Source organism: Anguilla rostrata, chromosome 13, assembly GCF_018555375.3.
Source record: "Anguilla rostrata isolate EN2019 chromosome 13, ASM1855537v3, whole genome shotgun sequence".
NCBI lineage: Eukaryota > Metazoa > Chordata > Actinopteri > Anguilliformes > Anguillidae > Anguilla > Anguilla rostrata.
In genome coordinates, this window is record NC_057945.1 from 17912415 (window position 1) to 17924828 (window position 12414).

Here is a 12414-nt window from a genome sequence, read left to right on the forward strand (position 1 = left end):
GTTTCAGATTAAGACAATGGGCATCTATTTTTTTCATTTTGGAAATTAGGCAAGTGATACTGCTGCTCACTGTACAGTAGTCCTTTGTTATACATTGTTCCTTCACAATCAATGAACCCACAGGCCACAAAAACCCAATAAAATTGAACTCACTACCATTACAGCTGCTGACACCAGTGCAGCAACCAATTAAATGCATAAGCAGACTGCTTGCTGGATTGTGGGCTAATAGGTCAATACCCACCAAGGCAATTTCTTCTTCAAAATCTGTTGAACTCTTTCACTCTATTATAATGCTTTGATATGCAGACTCCTGTGTGAGAATTTCATTCGAAAAGAAGGATCAGAGGCCAGAGAAAGATGCACCGAGAAATGAAGGGGCTGATTCAATTGAAAAAAAAAAAAAAACAACAACGATGGGTCTTTTCTAAAGGTCCGCAAAGGAGGTCTGTATGCCTAAGTAATGGAATGATAGTGAAAGACAGTTGACCGGGTTTTGTTAATTGTGTGTCTTTGGACATCAGTTTTATTGTATTATATTTAAAAATATATTTTGCACACGCACACCCACGCACACACACACACATTATCTCTGAGAGATCTCCGGCCTGAAATAAGCACATAGGTGAGCACCATGTGTGCTGCGTGGGAAACGTTTAACATTCACGCCGTTCATCTCTGGCACGGAACCAAGGAAGCGGATGCCTTTTGCCAAGATTTAATGGAATTCCTGCCGCCATCCGGAGTCATCTATCCAGACCCAGATGGATCTTTTCATTTCATTACTGTCTGCCTTGCTCGTAGCCCACCTTGAGCTACCGAGAAATTCACATTGTTCCCCAGGAAGCAGCTGGCCCCTTCGTCTGTGTACAGGGCCTGTGAATAAAGTGGAACCGACCCAGAGCAAGAGAGTGCATAAGATACCAAACTGTAACGCAACAAGAGCAGAAACACCGGAACTTTTCAAAAGTATTGTTGCGTAGAAAATGCAATTCCAAAGAGGATTGAGATACACTACCCTTGCCAGAATAGTGAAATATCTGTTTCCATAACATTTGCATGCACATTTTTTCTATGTTAATTTCTCTCACTCAATGGCTTTAAATAGAATACCTAAATGGACAAGGGATTTGTCATCTGTACAAAGGGGTTAACTCAACCATCAAAATTTATTATTTGTATGAAGTCAATGAAGAGTTCAGTTTAAGACCTGAAATCAGTATCAAAAAGCATGTTCTCTGATATCCTTTTCAATAAATTACCTGCCTCCACTGGTGTTCCTTTTCTTTGTGAGAGGCAATAAGTTTAGGTTTCATCAAGCTTTACATCTCTTTTCACTGGTTTCTTTTCATCTGATCTTTTTTTAGGCTTGGAGGTTCCCCTACACTGAGATACTGCGACATTATTTCAATTCCATTTGAGGAGTACAAAGGGGGACTTAAGCACGCCCAGTTTCTGAGCACACCAGGGGCATTTGGCTTGCCTCCACTCCCTGAGCCAGTCATCTCTGTGGGGGCAGTGGTGATCTTTCTAACGGAAAGGCAGGGATGAGGGGTCAAAGCAAATCATGGATAGCTCTCGTTTCTCATGGTGTATGTGTGTGTGTGCACGTATATATATATATATATATATATGTATTAGGGACGGTACCGAATACAAATACTATATTTGGCAATACTCAAATAATGTGTTGTTTTGGAATGGTTTCTCCTCCCGAATTTGGCAAATATTCGGATTCTGATCTTTTTTCCCCACCTCTGATGCGATTCGCTCAGCACCAGTTTCTCAATGAGACTGAGACATGCACACACACACACACACACACACACACACACACATCTTGCAGAGATGCAGTGAGTGAGAGTTTCCCTTAGCAGGACAGGCCAGAGCAATGGCATTGGGCTTTGGGGGCTTTAAAATTAAAATTCCTCCAATGCGGTAAATGCTATATTTGGGCTTATAATAACTGAATTGACTCAGTATAGAAATACAGGAAGTTTGTTGCCGTCTACTCCAGCATGCTGTTCAGCAACTGAATGTCTGGCGATTTCATAATAATTTCCTAGTGAAGCGCTATTGAAAATAATTTTGCAGATATAATCACGCAAAATATTGCAATTAAATTACCCTGTAACACAATGCGAGAGTGCCCTAGAATCTTACTGTGGTAGATGAAGTTCTGCTTATTAAAGTGGTAACAATGCTCAAGCCCTCAACCTGTGCACTTGACCCCATCTCCACCACTTTATTCAAAAAAACGTTTTTACTTGTTTATCAGAGAAAAATAAAACTGGACTCCTCAACTTTCACTGATTTTAGACCACTCTCTAACTAAACTTAAAATACTTAAGAAGCTGGTCTTTATAACTAAGTGATTTTGTAAACAAAAACAGCATTTTTTTAGAACCCACAATCTGGTCAGCACAGAGGTAGCCCCAGCTAAGGTTTTAAATGACCTCTCAGATCCTACAGAAACTCTCTTAAAATGTGGTAGTTGGTACCATTGAGCAGGAGATAAGTCTTGATAGACTGCATAATTGGGTTGGCCTTTATGACACATTTTTAAATTGGTTTTAGAACATGATTTGTTTTTTTTGTTTTTTTGTTTCCCTTGGTGACCACTCTTCAGAAAGGGTACATTTTACATGTGGCGTGCCCCAGGGCCCAATTTTAGGGCCTTTACTGGTCTTCATATGCTCCCATTAGGGGCTGTAATCCACAAGCGTGGCATCAACTTATGCATATGACACCCAGCTGTACATCTCAGTCATGCCAGATGATTTCAGCCCCATTGTTACCCTTGTAAAATGTACTACTGACATCAGTGTGTGGATGGCATGGAAAATCCTCCAACTTAACATAGATAAGATACTGATGATCTGCACAAAGGCTCTAAGAGAGAAAGTGGTGGCACAACTTAAATCACTGTCACAAAATATTAAACTACACACAAAAAACCTGGGTGTCATTTTTGATAACGAGTTGAGCTTTGGCGCTCATATTGACCGAGGGTGCCTTTTATCATCTAAATATACTGCCAGTCAGGTCTTTTCTCTCTCAAGCTGAGAGGCTTATGCATGCTTTTATCTCTAGCAGGTTGGACTATTGTAAGTCACTCCTTTCTGGTCTGCTCATAAAAGACAATAAGTCAGTTACAACTTAGACAGAATGCTGCCACCAGGAAATTAACTAGGACCAGAAGGAGCACACATATCACGCTCGTTTTAAAATCTCTGCATTCGCTTCCAGTCAATTTTAGAATCAATTTTATTTTACTGGGTTTTAAGTCCTTACGTGGAATTGCACACTAATATATTCCTGACATGCTTTCAAGGTACACTCCTGGCAGATTGCTCAGATACTCTGGCTCCTGTATTTAAATGTTTTCTAAAACCAGGACAAAAACATATGGTTGGCTTTGCAACACCCTACCTGAGGAATTGAGGGGACTTCAAACAGTTGACATTAAAACAAATACTAAAAACATACCTCTTTAGCCTCGCTTCTGTCTAGGAACAGTTTGTATTTTATTTAATCTTTTTTCTTTTTCTTAGTTTTTACTGCTACTCTTCCAACTTGATTTTATTTATTTTTATTGTGAAGCACATAACATTGCATTGAACAAAAAATGATGCTACAGACCTTTGCACACTGTACATCCAAAGAGTTCTCTAATGTGTGCTTCAGTGGTGTTATTAAGAATTAGCATGGTGCTCCTGTTGTTGCAATTGTTATGAGGCCCTTAATGGCTACAGCGACTTCACACAGTCCTTGGCCTGCCAGGGCCACTTGTTCAGTTTTATCATGGACCTCCTAAAGACCTGGGGCATCATCATCTTTTGACTACAGTGACATAAAAAGGAAGAAAACAAAAACTAATATACTATATTTTCTTTTTTCTAGTAAAAATAAAATGTAGGGGACCAATATTAGAAGGCAGTAGTTAAAATGTTTTCCTCAGTCTTCTGGCTACCTCTACCTCTGGTCCCTTCAGAGACCATGTCATTTCTTGGACATCGGTCAGATTTAGAGGGTCATCATTATGCAAGGCATCTTACACTAGTTGAATTTGAGGCTTCAAAACATAGAATCTGACTATACTTTGCACATTTTGCCTAAAATTTTGAAATAATATACATCAAAGCATTTTCTAAGTGAACGATACAGGTTTTTTCTTTTTAAAAATAGGTCCTTAAATTCATTTTCCGAGTTTTGTTTCAGAATAGGAAATCGAATGAATGGAAAGTACGTGGACCATAAAGCAAGTTTTGCTGTATTCCTGCGATCTTAATGTCATCATGAGAATGTGCAAACTACGGCTATTGTTAGTTCAGAATGTTAGCATTGCTCTGTGCCTCACTCCCCAGTCCGGTGTTACTTGGTGGACTTTTCTTTACTGTAATTGGCTGTGAACATTGTTCCTTGCATGCGGCCAAACTTGATATTCAAATGACCAGCATATGCAGTTGGACAGGCTGCTAATTTGGGACACTTATTGTACTCCCACCAATGCTGAGGTGGGAGCTCTGTTAATTTCATTTGTGTGGTGCATGTCACCCCAGCCTTTTGTCATGCCTGGGAAGCAAGAATTTATAAGAAAACGTAAATTAATAACAAAGTCAAATCCCAGAGCCCCCAGCTCTCTTGGGGAGAGTCCCCTGTGTGCATTTCACATCTGTGAAACAGAGTCAAAGTCATACAAATATTGTTTTATTCACTGGATGAAAAGGTACAAGGAACATTTGCACTGCCATCTGTCATTTGTCCCAGTCTTTAACATTATTTATTTAGTCCATGAAATCTATTTCAAAGCAACAAGTAAACATTTGGTCAGAGACCAATTAAAATCTGAAATCTGCACTGGATGCCATGCTGATGTGAAATGGAAACAAGACAGCTTGATTAAAAATTCTTGAGAGTTCATAACTTAAGAGATTAATTGTGAAAAGAAGTACTCATAGGTAACGACACAGTCTTGTCATGCTAAAGTATCCCACCAAGGAAAAGAAAAACAAACAAACAAAAAAAAAACATGAAGATGAGAACTTAATAATAAATGGGATTACAAATACTACTACAAATGGACAACCAATCAGAAAACCTGGTACAGGAGTTTACAAAAGCATCAGAATTTGTTTGCCGTTTTGATATCAAATCAATGCAGGAGTGCAACTGGTTTTCTGGCAATAGTGGAACTGCTTCTTTCCAAAAATGTCAACTAACGAACTTATTGGTATTCATTATGTGGTAGCGTGAAATGCTCCAACCCCCCAAAAATTTTATGATAACTTGTATATGATTGTTAAAATAGCTCTTACTTTGAGAAATATGAGTGTAATACACTACAAAAGAGATTACACTACAAAATGTATACACTATATGCCCCACAAATTGCTACATTTCATTTTCTTATTCCTAAAATGTTAATGATTTCCCTAATTTATTTGAATTCTTATTGTGATCATTTAAAATATAATATAATCGTATTAAACTAGTGAGGATCAAAATATGCTGGAGACTGTTTCATTTTCTTTTCCTTTCCTTCTTTCTGATGTTTTCCCCATGTCATCTAGCTATTCTTACTATTAACGTGAGAGACCCCATTCTGACCAGACTACTTGGCAATGTTGGGAGTGGAGGGATATAATCAGGTGGAAAGCAGAAGTTATTATACAGCAGCCACTATAAAGAAATCGTTGACAGATCTGAATCGAGTATCCAACCATGTCTTCATATAAAATGTGCATAATGTCATTTTTTTTTCCCCTTTGCCAAATCATGAACAGTGGTTCTGCCAGTACATTTTCCTGTATCCTCAACTTCTAGCTAAACCCTGAAAAACAATCCCTCCGTGACTGAAGAAACTGTGACACCCTTCACTCCGGCTCCCCCCACGCAGGCTCAGCCTGAGCTCCGGGTGCAGCTGTGGCTAACTTGCCGACGTTGATTAAATGTCAGCTAGGAGTGGCGCAACCGTCCGCCAGCGGTCAGCCTCTGGGCCCACCGACGGCCCCCACACAATGAGCCACGGCTCCTTCTCTGACTCCCTGGACCTGGAGGCTTCTCTCTGACAGTTAAAGTTTAATCTCGTCGCTGTCATTGGCTGTATTTCTCTGGGCCATGAGCTTGATGGGGCGAGTAAAATGGGAAAGAGGGCAATGGTGGAACCTTGCTTCCTCTCTAACTCCGGAAAGTTCCAGAGGGGCTCCTCAGTGACGGTTTTTCCCAGAGTCTACCGGTTGTTTCCTTCCCACAACATGGACGGCTTGAAGAAATCATTTTGATAGACACTACTAGGCAAAAAAATAATCTATCTTTTTATTTATTTCTGGCCTCCTGTCACCTTTTGCAGAATTTCTCTAGGATTATAAACAGTATCTGATAAAAGTAAATCCAGCGATTTTGAGTCTGTTGCCATTTGTGTTTATCCATTCTCAGTCACAGCTGCATTATCACAGTCTAGAACATGTGCCTGTGCTTATGTGAGGTATATAAAGTTTTCATTGACCACATTAACATGTACAGCATATTCAGAATAATTATCCTTGTTCTGGTGAGGGTCATATTCCAATTATGCCATTTACATGCTTCATGAAACCAATAACCCAGTCTTATTCTTGAATTCATGGTTAGTTGAATGTTCAGTTTATATCCTTTAGTCTGTGCTAAAGGACGGCATCCTAGAAATTCTTCCAAGTGCATGTAAAGTTTAAAATTCACTGGGTGTAAACCGTTGGTATTGTTTTGTCTCTAAATTATGGTGTAAACTTTAAAAAGCAGTGGCAGTCCCCAAGTGCAGATCTATTACCAGATATCCCATATACCATCCTATCTTTAATCATTGTAATTAATAAGTGTAATTAAAATAAATCACAGTTAACATGGTAATACTGATAGCCATAGAAAGTGTTGCTGTCAGTGTCGTCCACCTGTGGCTAATTTGTTCTGTTGCTTTGAATGAACTCAGCATCTTTCATTTTGTCTGCTACAGCCTTGAAAAAAATGCCATTTCAATGTTTTCTGCCGTCAACATATTTCACAATGTTTCTTCCTTTTAAACATTGTGCCATGGCAGAAAATGGCTCCCAGCCCTGTCTCTGAGGCATCTGTCTGGAGAATGAAGGGCTAGCTGAAGTCCAGAGCTTAGAGTATTGGGTCTGAGAAGAGGGAAGTTTTCAGGTCCTGGAAGGCAGCTTCTTCCCATTTCCCCCATGTCTCCTTCCCCCACATCACCTTCTCTGGCTGGCCTTTGTGCTTCAGGCCAGACAGGGATTCTACTGAAGAGGAGACATGGGGGACAAAGCAGCTATAGTAGCCCGTTAGACCTAGGAAGGTGTGTACATGTGTTTTTTTTTTTTTTTTTAGGTTGTCTGGGTCAGTCCCACACAGGAACCACCATCACCAGCTGGGGCTTCACAAGGTAGTGGGCTTCCTGCTGCCCAAGGTAGCACTTGACTGGGTTGGCAGTGAGGCCGGCTCATCCTTAGGCTTTTGGGACCAGCTGGAGGTGGCAGAAGTGCTCAACCTAGGTTCGAGAGTGGAAGACTATGTCATCCAGTTAGGCTGCCGCAAAGGACTGGAACGGCCAGAGCAACACGTCCAATAGCCGCTGGAAGGTGGCAGATGCCCCATTTAGGCCAAAGGGGAGGACTCAATACTGGTATTGACCTCCAGGGGTTGTGAAGGCAGTCTTCTCCGTGTAGGTCTGGGCTGTATCTGCCTATAGTTAGACCCAAAGTGCTGATGCAGCAAAACTCACCCAAGTGTTCAACAAGTTGGTGTGCACGGGCATGGACACCAAGATGTAGCAGTGGCTGCAGGACATCTGGGGCAGGGGTCTGACCTGATCCATTCCTATGCGTTCAAATGGGACATTGATTATTGGCAGGGGAATGAGTGTGGCTGCAGCGGGCTCTACAGGGGTGGTTTTCTGGCAGACGGGACTTGTGCTGCAGAATGGGTGTATATCGCCACGGGCTCCGAGCCAGTGGAACTGGTCCTCTACAGTCCTTTTTTTGGCCGAGGAGGCTACCTAATAGGTGGGAATGAGCAAGGGTTAGGACCTGTGGGACAAACTCTTTTGGCAAGAGAGATTACTTGTCCATTTTTGTGAACTGTGTAATAAAGCAGCCTGTAATTTTGCAGCAGGGTGGCTTCACATCTCTGTTCTTGCTTTCCATTACTTGTACTTTCTGCCCGGCTTTCCTGAGCCAGGGGTCCTGCAGCTGCATGGAGTGCAAGCAGGCCAGAGACTGGTCGAGAGGGGTATAATCAGATCAACTGAGCTCTGCCAAGAGCCAAGATGTCGGCTGCTGCCCCACACTGGACTCCACCAAAGCCCTTAACAGGTCCTCCATTCCGCTTTCATTGTGTCTCTGGAAGAAGAGCCACAAAGTTAATTCATTTTTTTGGGATAGGTAACGAGGGACAGCTGGCCGCCCCTGATTGAATGATTGTTGTCCCTGATTGAATTATTGCTGCTGTTCCTGGGGGCGATGCAGAACAGGCTGGGAGGTGGCGGGACCAGAGATACAAGGCGAGGCGGAGTTTAGGATTCACAGTGCCACAGTGCATTAAAGTGTGCAGACAGGCTGCAGCTGTAGCCATATTATATGAATTTATTTGCCAGTTCATGCAGTATCATTGACATATGTGCTTTTTCCTCATACTCATTGATGATGATAAATTCTTATCAAGCCACAGTCAATGTGTAGCACCTACCTGGATGATGCATTTTGTACCAGAACACTCACCACACATTAGTTGAAGAGGAGAGGGAGAGAACAGTTTTTTAGCCAATTAAACTGTTGGGTTGATTAGGTGGCAGGCTGAGAGGGAGAGATTGGGACCTCAGTTTAACGTCTCATCCAAAAGACAGCTTGCATACTGAATAGTACGTAAGTGTACTTTTTTGAACATGGCCAGAATCTCCTATAGCACAATGTCCCCATCATTGCACTGGGGCAGTGGGGTTTATTTGACCCACTGACGCCACTTCCCCCGGAAACTTGTTTTCACAGAAGGACTCCCATCCAAATACTAACCCAGCCCACACCTGCTTAGCCTCAGCCATGCGTGCATTTTAATTGTGCGGTATTTGTGAGAATGCATCTATCATTATTGAATGCTTCTATCATAGTCCATCATTGCTGTATTGATAATATTGTGTAAAGATTTTACTGTGCTTTTATTGCTTCTGCTAGTTTTATTTGTTGTGAAGCACCTGTATTGGCAGAGCTATAAAAGTTTTAGTATTATTAGAAATCATTGGTTTATTAACCAAGATTGTATGTGATATGAATTCCTCACTACTCTGACCAGCTAGCTACCACTAGTGTGCAATCTGAATCTTGCCAGTTCTAATTATTTTCAGTTGTTGAGACAGTCAGATTCAGCTTAAACAGCATACACACTTGTATTAAGTTAGCTGAAGGTGTACACAAGGTTAAGACTGGTAGTATTTGAGAATCAGTGTTTAATGCTTATGTTTCAGTGATCATCCACTCTTCAGTTTGTTGTTGAGTTAATTGAACGATGCTGCTCCAAGATGCTGGAAATGCATTTTTGTAAAACAGTCACATGACCCTAGTTCAACTGTAGTAATTATATTAACAGTAGCTAGCTCCTCTCCCAGATTCTCTCCTCCTGTCCTGAATTTCCGTCTGCATGGAACTCTATCTCAACTCACATCCATAATAACTGTAGTTCATTGCAGTGTTCCAAATTTAGCAACTGTGTTGAAGCGCTGAATTGCTGTGGGCCTTTTAATGGCATTCAGAGGTAATTTAAAGGGGGAATTGAGTGGTAATACCAAACGCAACCCCCTGGAAAACTATTAAATCCAATCATCACATACGAGTACCGATGTCATAAACTGCAATCTGCACACTTACACTTTTATCTGCATTGTCAAAGGGACGTAGCCTGTGATAAGTCAATTACAATCCATTACTCAAACATCGGAATGGAAAAAGTCAACAAAAGCCTGTCCAACATTAACATTTGTAATTTAACAACTTAACACCATTTCCAGTATCCGCTCTTGCACACCAACGACATCCAGTCCATCAGACCTATAGAGGAAAGGGTTTAACAAAAACCTCCAAGAACTGCATATGCTCTGTGTCATGCCTCTGCCATAATTGCTTAAATAAAGGAAGAATGGTTTGGAGAACTATTTATGATGTGTCACAGACTTTTCCATAAGAAGTGATTGGTGTGTGCGATAATAATCTTCTTCCTCATTGGTATTTTTGTCTCTCCCGCTTGCCATTAATCTGCTAAATTAACAAGTGCAGCAGATCAGCAGTCCTGGTTCATTTATGTTAGGGCATATCTGAGCTCTCTGAATGCATAGACATTTTTAATATGAGCATGAGGTGATCGTGCAGAGGGATTTTGGTGGATTTTGTTTTGATTCGCTCTCACTAGGTAAGGTGCATCACATTCTACTGGCTTTGCAGCTGTGCAAATGCCCAGACTGGAATCCTATCAAGAAAACAAACATCAGCTGTGCTTCAGTTTAAAGCGGAGTACAAAAATATAATACAACATTTACTTTCTGAAATAGAAGAAGTAGTAGTTCAACATCCAAAACTGAAAGTGGAATACCATTTTAAAAAAATCTGGCAACACACAGGGGTGTGATGTTTAATTGCTAAACAAAAATGTTTTTTTAATATATTATCTATCTATTCATCTTAGGAAATGATTGAACACATTTTTAAAGCACCAGTGTTATTAAAACAATAACCATTACTGTTTTAAGCATATTCCCACTCTGATTGTCATAGGCTTGTTTTTAAAAGTATTAGTGCGTATTTGATGTTGATGTTCACATCAAGTGAGTGGAGTTGTGTTATGGCCATGGGCAATATGTTCTCAAATGATATAGGCATTTGCTTGTGCACAGAGAAAAAAAATCACGCTGACATTCCTTAGAATGCTTTGCAAAGAATGGAAGAGAAAAGGTGCCATTTGGCCTCCTTTTAAGCGGACTTCAGAAAATAAATAAAGATTTTGAGTTTTTCTCATCATAGTAACAAGTATGTCTATTTATTTTCAGCTTTATGGTAAACCATACTCTCTATGAAGTGGAGAATAGGCAATAAAAGGCATAAATCAGTCAATCATATGTATTAATTACTTTAATATCATTATACCCACAGACACGTTTTCCATGTTCATTGAACCTTTATGACAAACTTTCAGTGTGGAAAGTCCTCAGGGAAGATAATGTTAGGTGGTACAAGTCACTATTTTTCCAGCCATTGAAACAGATTTTGTTTTTACAAAGGGTTTTTAAATATTTAAAAGCTATCCATTTTAATAGTCTTCTTAAGCATGCTGAATTCCAACATAATACTAAAATGTGATTCAGCTTTATGCATAATTAATACAACAGTGTGCAAATACTGTTAATATATATGACCTTTTTGTGGCCCACAGTGTACTGTAAGTACATTTAATCCATTAATAACTTTTCAGTTTTGTACAGAATATAAAATATTTTGTTTTTTTTATTTTTAATCTTTTGTATTAAGGCTGTCTCTCCTCAGATATATACTGCACATTGTTAGTGTGGGGCAAAAAAAAATGTATTTGAAAAAAGAAAATATTTTCTGGAAGGGCAGAGAGTGTGACTACATTTCCCATTTACCAATGCAGAATCATGGTTTCCTCATGTGGAGTTTAGAACCAGTTTCATTAGTTATTGAGTGGGTACACACACTGACAGTATACAGTGCTGAATTTAAACTTTTGAACGTGCCTTAAAAAACCAAAAAGAAAAAAGGATTTTTGGTCATGATACTGAGCATGGATTTCACGTTAAAATTTAAATGAGCTCTGATAAATTTGTTTTTACAATGCTGAAATAAATAAATAATAATAATACTGCAAAAACAAACAACAGCCACGAACAGGTGAAGTTTGTCCACCTGCAAACTTTTTTATGAGGTTTGCCACTGTAGATTATATTACATCCCTGCGAGACCAAAACTTGGTAACTGTTTGACAGTTAGTCTTATTCAGCATGTCCTTCCCATATTTTTAAGTCATTAAAAAACAGACCATTGCTGCCAGTTTTTCCTCCTTTTTTATAGGATTCTTTTTACAGCGTTGACAGGGCAGACAACTTCCCTTTAAACAGATCATTGGTCTCAACCTGGTTTCATTCATTTTGCTTGATTGGCAATATGAATACTCCTTAAGCTGGTAAACACAGCATCTTCACTTGTTAGGGAGATTAAAAGATAAATTAAATTTAGAAAATCAGTTTTAATCACTACTTACACAAAAGACACATCATGTAACTACCGCAGTAGGTTTCAGTACAACCCACATTAAAGGCAAACAAAACCTGTACTTTAAGATCATTAAAATGACAGAATCTGTTCATTGCAGATCTTTGCC

At 39.9% G+C, this 12414-nt stretch overlaps 1 protein-coding gene across 1 annotated transcript in view; it reads left to right on the top strand.

Annotated features, from left to right (window-relative positions):
• LOC135237907 (immunoglobulin superfamily member 21-like) overlaps positions 1-12414 on the top strand; it is a 240079-nt gene that overhangs the window by 7986 nt on the left and 219679 nt on the right. The gene's annotated exons all lie outside the window — the stretch shown is intronic.